This window comes from Botryllus schlosseri, chromosome 14, assembly GCF_051294905.1.
Source record: "Botryllus schlosseri isolate E-star chromosome 14, Bs_hap1, whole genome shotgun sequence".
Lineage (NCBI taxonomy): Eukaryota > Metazoa > Chordata > Ascidiacea > Stolidobranchia > Styelidae > Botryllus > Botryllus schlosseri.
In genome coordinates, this window is record NC_137249.1 from 17,577,265 (window position 1) to 17,591,283 (window position 14,019).

The following is a 14,019-nucleotide window of genomic DNA, read 5'->3' on the forward strand; positions in this document are numbered from 1 at the left end:
AAACGGAAAGCCAGATCGTGAATAGAGTTGTAAGGTTTCATTACTTGTTTCAAATCAATATGCGTATAATCTCCAAATATGACCGGGTTGAAATTTGGTGGTCTTGTTAGTCAATCCTATTTCAATTCACACTACGCCAAAGTCAAAATATTCGGTTTCGGATTATCTCAATTTACCTATAGAACCCGAATGGATTCCGACCCGTGCTATAACTAGATCGCTATGTCTGATGCATTATCCTGTCAGCGACGTAGGGTTTTACAATTATTTCACACCTTTTCGAATAAGCGTCAACTTCGCAAAGGATTAGGGTGGGATCAGAAATAAGTGAGAATTTGTCGGTATTCGAATCATCGTCTGCGACGGTTCTGTTATTCGTTACTTATTAAATTTTACCATTGAAATCCAGTTCCTGTGACATACCGATTATCAAAATATTACATTGTGGCGATTGGAATGTATGTAAAAACAAGTTGCGAGGGATGGCTATGTCTTAGGTGTTATCTCGTGAGTGATCGTGGGATTTGCAACCTATTCCACACCTTTTTGAAGTGTTAGTTTGTGAACGCGGCTATTGTTGGTATCGCCGTCTACGCGGGCTCTGTGGTAAACTAATTACCAAAATATTACATTGTCAACGATCGGCATGTATGTAACAGCGAGTCGCGAGCGATGGTTATGTCTTAGGTATTATCTTGTGAGCGATCGCGGGATTTTACCAATATTTCACACCTTTTTGGAGTGTTAGTTTGTGAACGCGGTTATTGTTGTATTCGAATCGGCGTCTACGCCGGCTCTGTGGTAAACTAAATACCAAAACATTACCATGCGATTGATTCCTAGATTTAGCAAACTATTTCACACCCTTTTTTGGTGAAAGTACGACATGCCGCCCGCAGTCTATAAACGAAAGTACGAATCATCGCCGCGTCCATAAGAATAACGATATATTAAAGTCGCATTCACCGTAAACGTTGGGCTCAACTCAAATCGGTCATATATAATAATTTGGGATATACACATTAACTAAGAACCAATCACGTGATCAATATACCTGATACATATTCAACACCGTGCCGCCGCGCCTATACCCACAACTTTAGTCAAATCATCTCTACCTGAAAGGTCACCGTGCCGCCGCGCCTATACCCACAACGTTAGTCAAACATCTCTACCTGAAAGGTCACCGTGTCACCGCGCCTATACCCGAAAAGGTAACCATGCCACCACGAGTTTTCACGACACCGTGCCGCCGCAGCCTATACCCGAAAAGGTAACCATGCCACCGCAGCCATAAGACACAATGGCACCGTGCGACCGCACCCATAAGAGATAAGGGTCACCGTGCCACCACGAGTTTCTCGGCACCGTGCGACCGCACCCATAAGAGCCCCTGCCACCCCCAGAGCGATCTACTATACTACTAACGTTGCCAAATGTATCAACTGAAACAATCAAACGCTATAATAATCTCATAAAATCAATATCTTCCGTCGCTTTGCCAACAATTTCGACCAGGATTTGCAAGGGAATATAAGCTTACGCCTTAACGGTCTAGGCTAGGCTTACCGGGCAATGTTTTTGGCGTCGTGAAAGTTGCTACGTTGATACTGAGCAGAGTGTAAAACGTTATACAGCAGTAGCCAACACCCCAATTGCACGGATTTGGTTTTTATAATACAATAAACATATGAAATCGAGATGGACCCCGTACGTTTGCTAAATTATTTGCACTAATAGACAACGATATCAATTTTATTGACTGGTTGAATAAGCATCATTGTCTTGATGTTGTGTGATTGCGGGTCAAGCTCACAGCAGAGAGTCACTAAATATTCACAAACAGAAAGCTGGGTATTTCGAGAAAACTTTTGCAACAAAGCGGGTAAAATTTTCGAGATTTTCAAGGTGCATGCTCGTTTAGTGTTCATTTTTTATGCTGCCTGCACCATGCATAGAGTGGCCCGCATTTAAAATGCAATAACTTTCAACCAAAGGTGTTATATTGATGTGAAAATTGTAATATATGAAAAAGGTTCACATTGCAGAACCTACCAAGGATCGTTTTTGAACGTGAACCTCTAAATTCCCGAGGTTCACACGCAGAACGCGAACGCGAACCACACGTTCACACCATCCCCAACATTCAGCTCAATGACAAATTGCAACTGATTAAACTCTGATAGGGAGTTCGGTATTGGACTTCGTCAAAACCAGGCATGGGCAAAGTGCGGCCCGCGGAGCTACTCTGTGCGACCCGCGAGAGGTTACTTGAAATTCAAAACATGAAACCTGCTTTTGGAATGTTGATGCGTGGATTAAAACTATAGGCTGTATGAACTGAACAGGAAATCCATTTACTTTGAAGCCTGTTCATTAATATGCCACGATCTTAATCCAGATTCAAAATAAAGTCAAAGTAGCAAAGTAAGAGTTAGCAATTAAAGTCACTTTTTCCATATAGTTTATTAGTTTAAACCTTCTTTGTTGCCATTGTCACAATACGCGTTATAAAGTATGCGTTTCAAATTGTTACGTGGTACGTTTCCAAATTATTAATTCATAAAACAAATCAATCAGTGCTCGCGATTATTATATGACTCAACATATCTATCACCCATGAATGCTGAACAGACGTGTCAAATAAAGAAAGCCGAAAGTTAAAATTCAAAGAAGGTTTAGATCACCGCATATTTATTTACTGGAGTCAGGATTGAACCCGTCCTTTTGGTTTGTGCCGAGCATCTCGCCGAGATTAAGGATTTTAATTAAAGTCGGTCTTGACAAAAACACGAAGTCTGACACTCGGTCAAGCAAGGGCGAATTTCAGAAAAACTGCAAGCTTCTCTCAACATCAAGGCTATTTAAGATGTGCACTGCTCGGAAGGCAGCTACCAAGACAATAAGCTTTGTGAACTGGGGGCGTGAAAGCATCTGAAGGGGGCGCGAAGTAGAAATTGAAAGACATTTTTTTTTTAATGAAAAACTTTCTCATTACCTAACATCAACACATTCACTGAGCAGCATTTATTAACAATGTAATTTAGTAATAAAATTAAAATACGTTGGAGAATACAGATAAAACTTTTCACTCGGCCCGCCAACGTATTTTTTACTTCTCATTTGGCCCGCGGAGAAAAACAATTGCCCACTATTGGTCAAAACGAAGTCAAGAATTGGTCATATGTTCCATTTCATCACCTGACAGCGAAAGGAATATCCGATACCCTGGCATGACTAAAACTGAGATTCATTTTATACAAGTCGACAACAAGCTAGACTTTTGTTTTAGCATTCATCTTTTTTATTTATGTTTTACCGTTAAACAATCCCTAATTTTTCAGGTTTGTGCTCGAGGAGGATCACTTGCGTCTTGCATGAATCAGAATTCGAAACCTGCTATATAATATAATCGTGTATGGACTATGATATTCAGAACCGGAAATAAACTTCTGACTCGAAAACGGAAAATTCATTCGTCATGCAGTTCTTGTTATTATGGTTCATTAATACGATTCGGAAGCGTCCCCGCCTACCATGCTACTTACATATACTAGGGATGATATGAACCTCTGAAAGGTTCAGATTCGTGTGAACGTGAACCTTTTTGAAAGGTTCTGTGTGAACGCTAACGTGAACCTCATGACGTCACGTGACGTCATATTGCTAATTCCAACCCTACATTTCAGTGAAGTGATAGCCTAGCGACGACCCGGCCACACAATGCCCCAATGCTGAAGTACATATTGACGTTTTAAACGTCGCCAATGTAATCAACTGGCGCAATCATATAATATAATGATCCCATGAAATCAACATCATCCGTCGCTTTGCCAACAATTTCGACGACGATTTGTCAGGAAATAGAAGCTTGCGCTTTACCGGTCTAGGCCAGACCGACCGGACAACGTATGCGGCGTCTAAGTACTGTTACGTTGATATTCAGCAGAGTGTAAAACGGGTTTCCATACTTGGCACCGATTATTATTATTATTATTATTATATACACAACAACGACAGGGTCGCTTATCGCCTGTAAAGGCCTGGTGCACCACGGCAATGCATTTTGTCAGTTCGGTGTCTTTACTTTTAATTCTGTGGACGACTTCGCACGCTCGAACACTCCTACACTTTCATTCACCCTCGAATTTCGTGCGTCCATTGACGGGTCTGTGCTGCCGACTTTTGGAGCTCAGCTCACTCTTCCTCTGGGCTTTTCGAGACACTGCGTTACTGCGGGATCAGCGATGAGAAGCTCAGATAAACCTCCGACACATAGAAAACATGGCGGAGCCGAGGCTCGAACCAAAAACTATTGGTGTCGTGACGGTGTCGCTTAGCACACTGCGCCACTCGCATCCCACATGGTACCGATATTACCCCATTAACAAGTTATACAGCAGTATCCATTATCCAACACCCCAATCCCCCGGATTTGGTTTTTATGATAAAATAAACATACGAATAAGTCAAAATTTCTACGCCTGCTAGATTTTTTACATCAGATAACGATATCAATTCCATTGATTGATTGAATAAACATCATTCGCTGACTACCTACATGTAGTACATTTGGCTCTTGATATTGTGTGATTGCGGGTTCAGCTCACCGCAGAACATTTTGAGATTGTCAAGGTGCATGCTCGCTTAGTGTTGATTTTTTTACGCTATCGGGGCCATGAATAGAGTGGCCCGCAGTTGAAATGCAATAAATTTCAACAAAAGATGTTATAATGAAGTGAAAATTGTAATATATGAAAAAGGTTCACAGTGCAGAACGTGCCAAGGTTCGTTTGTGAACGTGAACCTCTAAATTTCTGAGGTTCAAACACAGTACGCGAACGTGAACCTCACGTTTACACCATCCCTACTACATACTGCGATTCAATTCGCACAAGGCAAGTGCTAATTACCGCTGTCACAATTAGCCTACTGGAGGTAGGGTTGCATTTAAAACAAACGGTTGTTTAAAACACTTAGTTTAAAACATGTTTTAAACATTGTTTTAAACAAATGCCATTTAGAAAAAAACAAAATTGTGTGTTTTTCCAAAAGTTTTATAATTATATCGTAACCTGTCATGATATTTTCAAAAATCATATAGCATGAGCCCTCGGACGATTTGCACACAAAATTGTCGACGCATGCAATATGGTAGGAATGCCAATTACAGCCAATTACATTGAGCCACACCAATTCGTGTCGTGGATTTTGGATCCAAGAGCGCCGGAATGCGGCTTAAATCGGTCAGGGAGGCGAAAGATATGAGACCTTGCGCTTCAACTGTTCAATGATTTGTATCCTTTGCGATCGACTTCTCACGAATTTGTCAAGCAATGGATGGCTTATGATATGAAAACAGGTGTCTTTCATGGAGATAGCTCATTTTGGGCACCCTGCATTACAGCAAATCCCATGATCTTTTGGAGTGACGTACATGAGGACGCACCGGGCATTTCTATGTTAGCCAAGACCTTACTATCATGCTCACCGCACGTGGCCTCGTGTGAACGACTATGGTCAGCAGCAGCTGCCACCGTTACCAAGTCAAGACATATGCTAAGTTGCGGAAGACTAGAAATTATTCTGAAGTTTAAAAGTCACCATTCGCTTGGAGAGTCTGACTGTCAGGAATCGAAAGACTTATTAAGGAAGTTTAATAGAATACTTGCGGAGTAAGAAGAATCTGAGAAGGTTATCGATGAAATCAGCGAAGCCGAGGAAGTACGCAGCGGAACTGACGATGATGATACACACCCTACGACTTTTTTGAGTCGTGTAAATGGTACATTCAGTCGACTTGAAGGGCTGGACGATTTCATAACTCCGTCCATGATGCAGGATGACTTATTTATGGACAATATTGAAGATGATGTCGTAAAAGTAAAGCAGTTGTGGCTCTATGCTGCTCAGTGTGCCGTGGAAGCCACTCAGTAATTTTTATTTTCAATAAAATATTCGTTGAATACAAGGATTTTCTTCGAGCATTCCACGCCGTGCAGTCGCAGTAATCACTGTATCGTCATTTTAGAAGGTTTTCGTCATCATTAGGATATCATGGGTAGAAAAATAAAACAATAAAAAACATGTTTTAAACAAGGGCCATGTTTTAAACATGTGTGTTTTAAATTGATTTTTGTTTTAAACACAACCCTAACTGGAGGTGTCTCTCCCGCTCTATGATTTTGGACGTTGTATATTTTTGTCCATGACACCGTCTCGTGACACACACACACACACACACAGACACACAGGACCGTAACTGCCGTACCCCAAACCCCCCAATTGGGGTGGGGGGCTGAGCTCGAAGGCGGCTCAAAATTATTTAGTGAATTAACATAAATTATAGAGCTTTTTCGAAGCACTTACGAACCGATAAAAAAAAGTATCGATAAGGACATTAGAAGTTGCCATATTTCTATGCTCCTTTTGCTGTGGTCGTAATCTTGTACTAACCCAACGTATGCGCTGTGAGGAATACAAGATAAGTAGGCTACTTTAAAACGCGGACGTTGGAATTGTGTTGTTATTAATAAATCGCAAATGGGGTTTCTCCTCCTAAGTCCGGGAACCTATTGGTTGGGAAGTGACTAGGGCTGGGCACAATGATTCGAGTACTAGAATCAGAATCGAGCTGTAATTGTAATGATTCGAGTCGACTAGTAAGATACGATATTTTTGGGTACCGAAATTGTACGATCCATGTCACCGACAGTTCATTTATCAACGACATTATTAGTTTCGATAGCATTATCCACTGTGGAAGCCTTGAAACCTTAACTGGTCATATCGCAGCATTCGAAACATTCGGTACAAAGCTAGGAATGATACTGGAAATAACACATCCGAAGTTATGATCATCCCACAACATTGTCGCAAAGTGCAATGAAATCGGTCCGGTCGAGAAAGAATCGCAATAGCATCTTTAATGCATTAAAGTGTGTGTGATAGATAACAGGCATTATATTCTTTGTGGTGACTTCAAAGGTACATAATGAAACTATGTCATATTACACTCTGTTATGACGTCATAATGAGTGATACTCTAGTACAGTGGATCCCAACCATTTTCGACTCATCGCCCCCTTTTGAAGCTCCACACCGATCATCGCCCCCCAAATATTGGGAACCGAAAAATGGGTATACAAGCTGGGATCACCGTCGAGTTGACTAATAAAAAAGGTCAACTTTTCGGCTCGACCTGGAAATTACACTTTTGCAGCTAAATTTTCGGCGCTTCTTCGATATACCCCCGAGATCAAATATATCAAAATTTATAAACGGAAAATTAGTTCTATTTCGGGTTGGGTGGGAGATATTAGAGTTGTGAGTGGGAGATACTATAGGATTGTGGGGAGGGAGGGTTGTGAGTGTGAGATATTAGGGTTGTGGGGAAGGGATATTCGGGTTGTTGGTGGGAGATATTAGGGTTGTGGGTGAGGAATATTTGGGATGCGAGTGGGATATATTAGGGCTGTGGAGAGGGATATTAGTGTTGTTAGTGGGAGATATGAGGGTTAGGGGAGGGATATTAGGGTTGTGAGTGGGATAGTAGGGTTGGAGGATGATGGATGTTAGGGTTGGGGGTTGCGGACGTTAGTTCGGGGATTTTATCACCCCTAACCCTAATATCCCTCACGCCCAACCCTAGCATACGTCATTCACACAATCCCAATATATGTCATCCCCTAACCCTAATATCTCTCACCCACAACCCTAATAATGCAGTACCCTAACCCAACCCCAACCACAACCGTAACCCCCTTCCAACCCCAATATTCCGTACCCAACACGAAAAAAGAATTTATTTTTTCCGTTTATAAATTTTGAACTCGGGGGTATATCGAAGAAACGCCAAATTTTCGTGAGTTGACGAAAAAAGCCATTTCTCCAAGTTGACTCCAATTAGGACCATAACAGAACTTATTCAGCCACCCCAAACGTTGGTCTTCGGCCCCCATAGCACGATAAACCAAACCCCAGACCCTCCTCAGTCAGTGGGCTTTTTGTCGCTACATATTAGCTATAGCCTATTTCATGTACTGTTTGGTAAGTCACCGTATTTCGCCTAAACGCGCCAAGCGCGACAAACTTTTATGATTCATGTTTGAATCGGTCAATATGGTCGGGAATTGCATATATCATATATTGCTATTAATTTTTTATCCTCACTCTGCTCACGTAATCAGATTTATCTGTAGAGCTGAGTGTGGTGTGTTGGAAAAGGTAGGATCCCTAAATATTAATTAAGCATCTTCGGGTGGACCCGTTGTTATATTGACTTCGTTGCATGTTGCTTTTTCGTGACCTTCTATATCTGCTATGTCAAAATATCTGGAAATCGCAAGAACGTACCAAACATAAAGAAGCACATGATTTCAAATTGATATTTCTTATCTGGCAAATAATTTTTCTCTGCGGGATGGCATTTGTCCTGTAGGGTTCAGATCGCCAGGACGGGAACATTCGACGCCGGCGGATGAGGCGCCTATGGACAATTAAGCATATATGTATATATATCGAAGTAAACGAATTTACTGTTCATTTGATACAGCCTATGGTGTTAGTCATTCAAAATGCAAGTTTCATGTTTTGAATTCCAAGCAACCTTCCGCCAGCCGCACAGAATAGCTTGGCGGGCCGCACTTTGCCCAGGTCTGGTCTAACTTCATCGCATGTCTCAGAAATCCGCACCAGCAATACAAACTCCCATTAATTGTACTCGACGAACAAAAAATATAGCGGAAAGAAAATAATGATTAACAAATGGCTTTACGTTGGAGTCGCTACATGCGAAGTTGGAACATGATTGACAGGAGTTAAGAAATTGTTTAGTCACGAACAGGGTGAGTTACACGTAGAAAGCGACATGTACGCACTGTGCACGCTACAGGATGTATCATCCAATGTAGGCGAGTGACTTTAAAATGATCCCGCCACGGCTGCTTTCTCAGGTTATTCCACTAGTGGTATTTATTCCGGTTCCGGACTTGTTTTGCCTCCTGCTTCGCCTTCATTGCTTTCCTGTTTTCCCCTTCATTATATTCATCTTTAAAACTGTTGACACAGCATCCCCAGATGATAACGACGGATTTATGATCACATTATGGTACTCTAAAGGGGCTCCATTATAGCAACACCTTTATCCGCGAACAATGGAATTGACAAAAGTAGGATGATGGACCAGTTGGATACAGTTATAAACCCCTAAAACAGTGGCTCTAGAGACGATATAAGTTTGCATATTTCTATGCTTCCTTTGTTTAGTCGTAATCTAGCGTTAGCCCTGGGTATGCGTTGTGAGGAATACAAGAGAGTCAGCTGTAATCGTGAACGGTGGATTCTGGGTCATCGGGATTGAATCGCGATTCGGGTTTCAGTGGAGACCGGGAACCTTTTGAGCCAAAACGGATGCATGGACAGTAGGGTTACCATATTTTGGAAATCTGACAAGTGGACACTTTTTCAGAATTTTCAGACTTGCAATACCGTAGGAAAATCCTGAAAAATGGTATTTTTTTTCCATTTCATGGTCGGTTGACTAAAAAATCACAAAGAGAAACTTTCCAGCTCAGCTCCCGAAATAGCCACCGGAGCATTACTTCAGTGCTGGTTTACTGTGTCTCATTCGAATTTTTCCCTATATTTAAACAATATTTTCAAAAAAGAGGACATTTCGGCGTCCTTCGAGGACACTTTCAAAAAAGTCAAAAAAGAGGATGTATTGTAATCCTAATGGACAGGACATACTCGACATTTGCTGTCTTGAGGGATTAATTAATTGAAGCATTTCTGCCTAAAAATCTAAGCATTTGTTAGATATGTGGTGAATAAATACATGTATTATTTCATTCATCAAAATAGCTTCGCGGGCAGGATGAAATCGTCTGGCGGGCCGTATGTTTGACACCCCTGCCTTATATGAATGATCGGGTCACTGTCACGACACATCAAATCTACATACAACAGCCTTTCTCACTCATAATAGTATTTTCCTTCTCTCACTACTAATATACTAACGATAACTATCCGGTGAATATTCAACGAAGATTATACAATATTGTGCAATTGTTCATGGATCTCATAATTGACTTTACAGAAACATACATTACGAACAACAGGAAACACTCGTTCGTGTTTTGCCAATTCTCATTATAATTTGTTGATCAGTGTTTGCTATGTGGTGAGCAATCTGAGCATAGATATTAGCATACGTTTACAACCTTGTTGCTCTTGTGTATTGTAGATTTTCCCTTTGACAGATAACATGAATACGCATTACGCAGCATACACCAAAGTACGAAATTGTATACTAACTCTAAAATGTCGAATGTTGCAGTAGGCTATATAAAGGGGTGTGCAGCGTACAAAAGAGAAGCAAAACGCATGTTCTTCGTTTTGCAGTTATAGAACGAAACTAATGATAAAATCGCTAACACATAACAGTGAATAAAATCTAAATGATTTACTTGCATCGAGGTAAACGTCTCTTGATGAAGTGAACTGACTATTAACTAAAGATCTTTATTGTTATGCCTTCGCTCATTTAAAGATTCGCACGACGAATGATATCGCAGGTTTTGAATAATATCAAAGTAGTTGACATAATTAAATTTCCCGTGAGGAAATGAGCTGATAAACTCACGATCACTATTGTATTTCCTGCGCTCGTGTACAGAGCGGCACGACGAATGAAATCATATGTTTTGAATAATATTGAAATGCTTTATAACTTCCCTTGATGAAAGAAACTTGAAAACTCGCGATGTTTATTGTATTTACTTCGCTCATTTATCGAATGCCATAAAAATGAAATTAAATGCATTCGGTCGATGAATGAATTCACAGACAATCTCTCAATTGCTGTTGTTACATAGTTGGAAATTAACATGAAGGATGAAATCATGTGTTTTGAGTACTGTCGATATATATCCGCGCGACTTAATACACAACTCACTTTAAATTCGTTCTAAATTAAGAAGCGACACAGAAAGAGATTTCGTATGTGGTCGTTAACAACGTAGATATCTTATCATCTTAAAATGGGATGGGTGTGTTTGGTGATGACTTATTTCAAGACTATGTATATTTTCTGATATAGACTATAAATTGTATTAGACTACAATTTTCGATATCAGAACTGAAGATGCTTTCCCTAAATAAATTTGTGTTATTGGCAGTCATCGGGGCCATTTTGCTTCTGACATCGTCTATGGGGAATGCGAGAAAGATGAGTAAGTGTATTAGGAATATAACGAGGCGATGCAATGACTGGCTAAAAATCAACAATTAGTTTTACAATAATTTAATTGACGGTATGATTGGATGTGTTGATATTTTTAGTCAACCAACATAAAATCTGGAAGAAAACAGTATTTCGTGAGTTGAGCCTGAAATGTGATTTTTTTCTAGTCAACCAACCACAATTTCATGGTAAATCTACCCATTTTCCCGGATTTTACTCCAGTATTGTAAGTCTGAAAATTGTGAAAAAGTGCACTCCTTTCCCGATTCCGAAATATAGTAACACTACGTCACAGCACTTCGTCAGTCCCCCTAAAAAAAGATTGTCAAAATTTTCTTTATTGCGTGTATGAATAGGTGGTAATTGCATCTATATGCTGCTATAAACTTTTTATCCTCTCAGCCAACGTAATCAGATTAAACAGTCAAGTAATTTATAATTAATAATATTCGGGAGTGCCGTTGGTACAATTTCTTCATCACATGTTGTTATTTTGTTACCTTTTGTCCGCTATATAGTCAAAATATATTGAAACGCATATACGTAATAAACTTAAATAAGCACACGATTCAAAATTTGTATTTCTTCACTGGCAAATAATTTTTCTCTGATAAATGCTATTCGCCATGTGATGTGAAGATTGCGACGACATGATGATTCAGCAGGAAAGATTTAAGCACCTATGGACAATTAGACTTATATACATCGAAGTTTACGGTCAAAATAAGGGCAATCCTCTTCGGCTAAGGTTTTATCGCTGACTTCTCGGAGTCCGATATTGGCCGTAACTTTATATTTCTTCGTGCATCGTGGCGTGGTAATGGCCGACGTCAAAATGCCTGGGTATGTTCATGGGGCTCTCACTCTCAAAAGTGATATACAGCGCCTCCTTCGATATCCACACACTGTGCGATGCAGGATATAATTGTATAATATTTTGTTGAAAATAACCCTAACAAGCGTGACGGTAGTGTTTAACGTGAAATTGGAGATCTAAAAGTACGCGCAATTCATTTTACATGAATCATAATGAACCTCTACATTTACGAAAACATATGTAGAAAACGTTGATTTCGAGATTTGACATGTTTTGTGCAGTGTTAATTTGCTCTGAATACTCATTAGGGATATGTCCTACTACTACATCATCTACTGCGAAGCCATTTTTCTTCAGCGGCCCCCATATCTCTCCTGAGCGTTTCCACACCCTTCAAAATCAAGGCAAGGTTAAGAACCACTGGTGTAGCTTAATGCTTATTATGAAATCCGGTATAATATTCGCAATATTCATCATACGTAATATGTTTTTGTGGTATTCATGGTGTTTGTCGACTACATTGTCATTTACACCAGGCCAAATTTCTTCATTTTTATTATGTAGCTGCCTAGCTGCAGCATGGCCCACTTCTAGGCTTTTATAAGACACCCGCTCACGATGTGGCAAGGAGGAGCCGAGGAGCAGCCTATTGTTGTTTCAGCATTGGATGATACCACTAGGCTATCTCGCAACAGATCATACATAAAGAAATCAGCACTGTTGAATGTATGATTAGCATGAATACTGTGCCGATTGATGACCAGAAGTAGTCAAACTAGTCATCGTTGGTACTCAAAGTAAAAGTAGAAGTAACGATTTCTAAGAAAGTATAAAAGCACATATTGCCAGGTATAGTTGTGTTGAAAACCTGAATACTGTTAAGTAGACGTGGCAATAGTATACACTCATAGCAATTGAGTAAGTAGTGCAAGTAGGCAAAACCTACTTCAGTACTCCGAAAAAGTGGAAGTATTTTGTTGCGGTTCACCTATGTTGCTGATTCCGCGCATTGATTGATGTTCTGGTTTGACTGCATTTGTTGCTGATTATTATCCAATACTGGTATGAAGTATTCTTATTTTTATTCCGCAGTCAGGTTAAGGAGATCACAGTGCGTTGACGGATGGGCAAATTGTCCGGCCGAAGTTGCACTTTCTGGATGCTCGCAGACTTGGATGCAACAACTTTGTCCAGTGAGCTGCGGAACATGCTGAACATAAAGTAAGATTGTCGTTATATATACATAGTCAACTGTGCTACCTCCGCTAGTGTTAAGGTAATGACAACTCGAGGTTCCGACTACTGTACCACTAGATAGGCTAACGGTCATAATTTGTCTACCGCCATTCATCAGTATGCATATAGGGAGTTCTTTTTCCTAATTCACCAAAACGAACTAAAGAATTGCACAAATATTTCATTTCAATTTCATTTCATCCCTGAAATATCCAAATATATCCAATATTCGATACCTCGGGAAGACTAAAAATGACAATAATATCATACAAGAGAAGAAGCAGCTATAGGCTTCTTGTAATAGCATTCATCCTTTTTAGTCATGTTTTAATCAATTATCAATGTTTCAGATTTGTGCTCGAGGAAGATCACTTGCGTCTTGCATGAATGAAACCTGATATATGATATAATCGTGTATAGACTATGATATTCAGAACTCAAATAAACTTGTAACCGGAAAATGCAAAATTCGTTCTTCACGCAGTTCTTGTTTTTTTGGCTCATTAATACGAATATGAAGTCTACCATGCAATATACTACGATTCAATTCGCACAAACCAAGTGCAAATTACCGCTGTCACAAATACTGCAGTTGTCTCTCCTGCTCCATGATTTAGGACGTTACATATTTTTGTTTTTGATGTTTTGGGGCATTTACACAGATATACACACACCACATACGATATGTGCATAATATATGCATACCATGAGCGCATGATGT

General features: G+C 40.0%; 2 long non-coding RNA genes across 3 annotated transcripts in view; both read left to right on the top strand.

The window, feature by feature from the left end:
* LOC145455505 (uncharacterized) overlaps positions 1–3,471 on the top strand; it is a 29,983-nt gene extending 26,512 nt beyond the window's left edge. For both annotated transcript variants that reach the window (XR_013920352.1, XR_013920353.1), the window contains exon 3: positions 3,345–3,471. This is a non-coding gene — a long non-coding RNA (uncharacterized LOC145455505). The remainder of the gene's footprint in view (positions 1–3,344) is intronic.
* Positions 3,472–11,073: 7,602 nt separating this feature from the next.
* LOC145456294 (uncharacterized) lies at positions 11,074–13,766 on the top strand. The gene is made up of 3 exons (XR_013920559.1): positions 11,074–11,234; positions 13,155–13,283; positions 13,649–13,766. It is a non-coding gene; the product is annotated as an uncharacterized LOC145456294 (long non-coding RNA).
* The last annotated feature ends 253 nt before the right edge of the window (positions 13,767–14,019 follow it).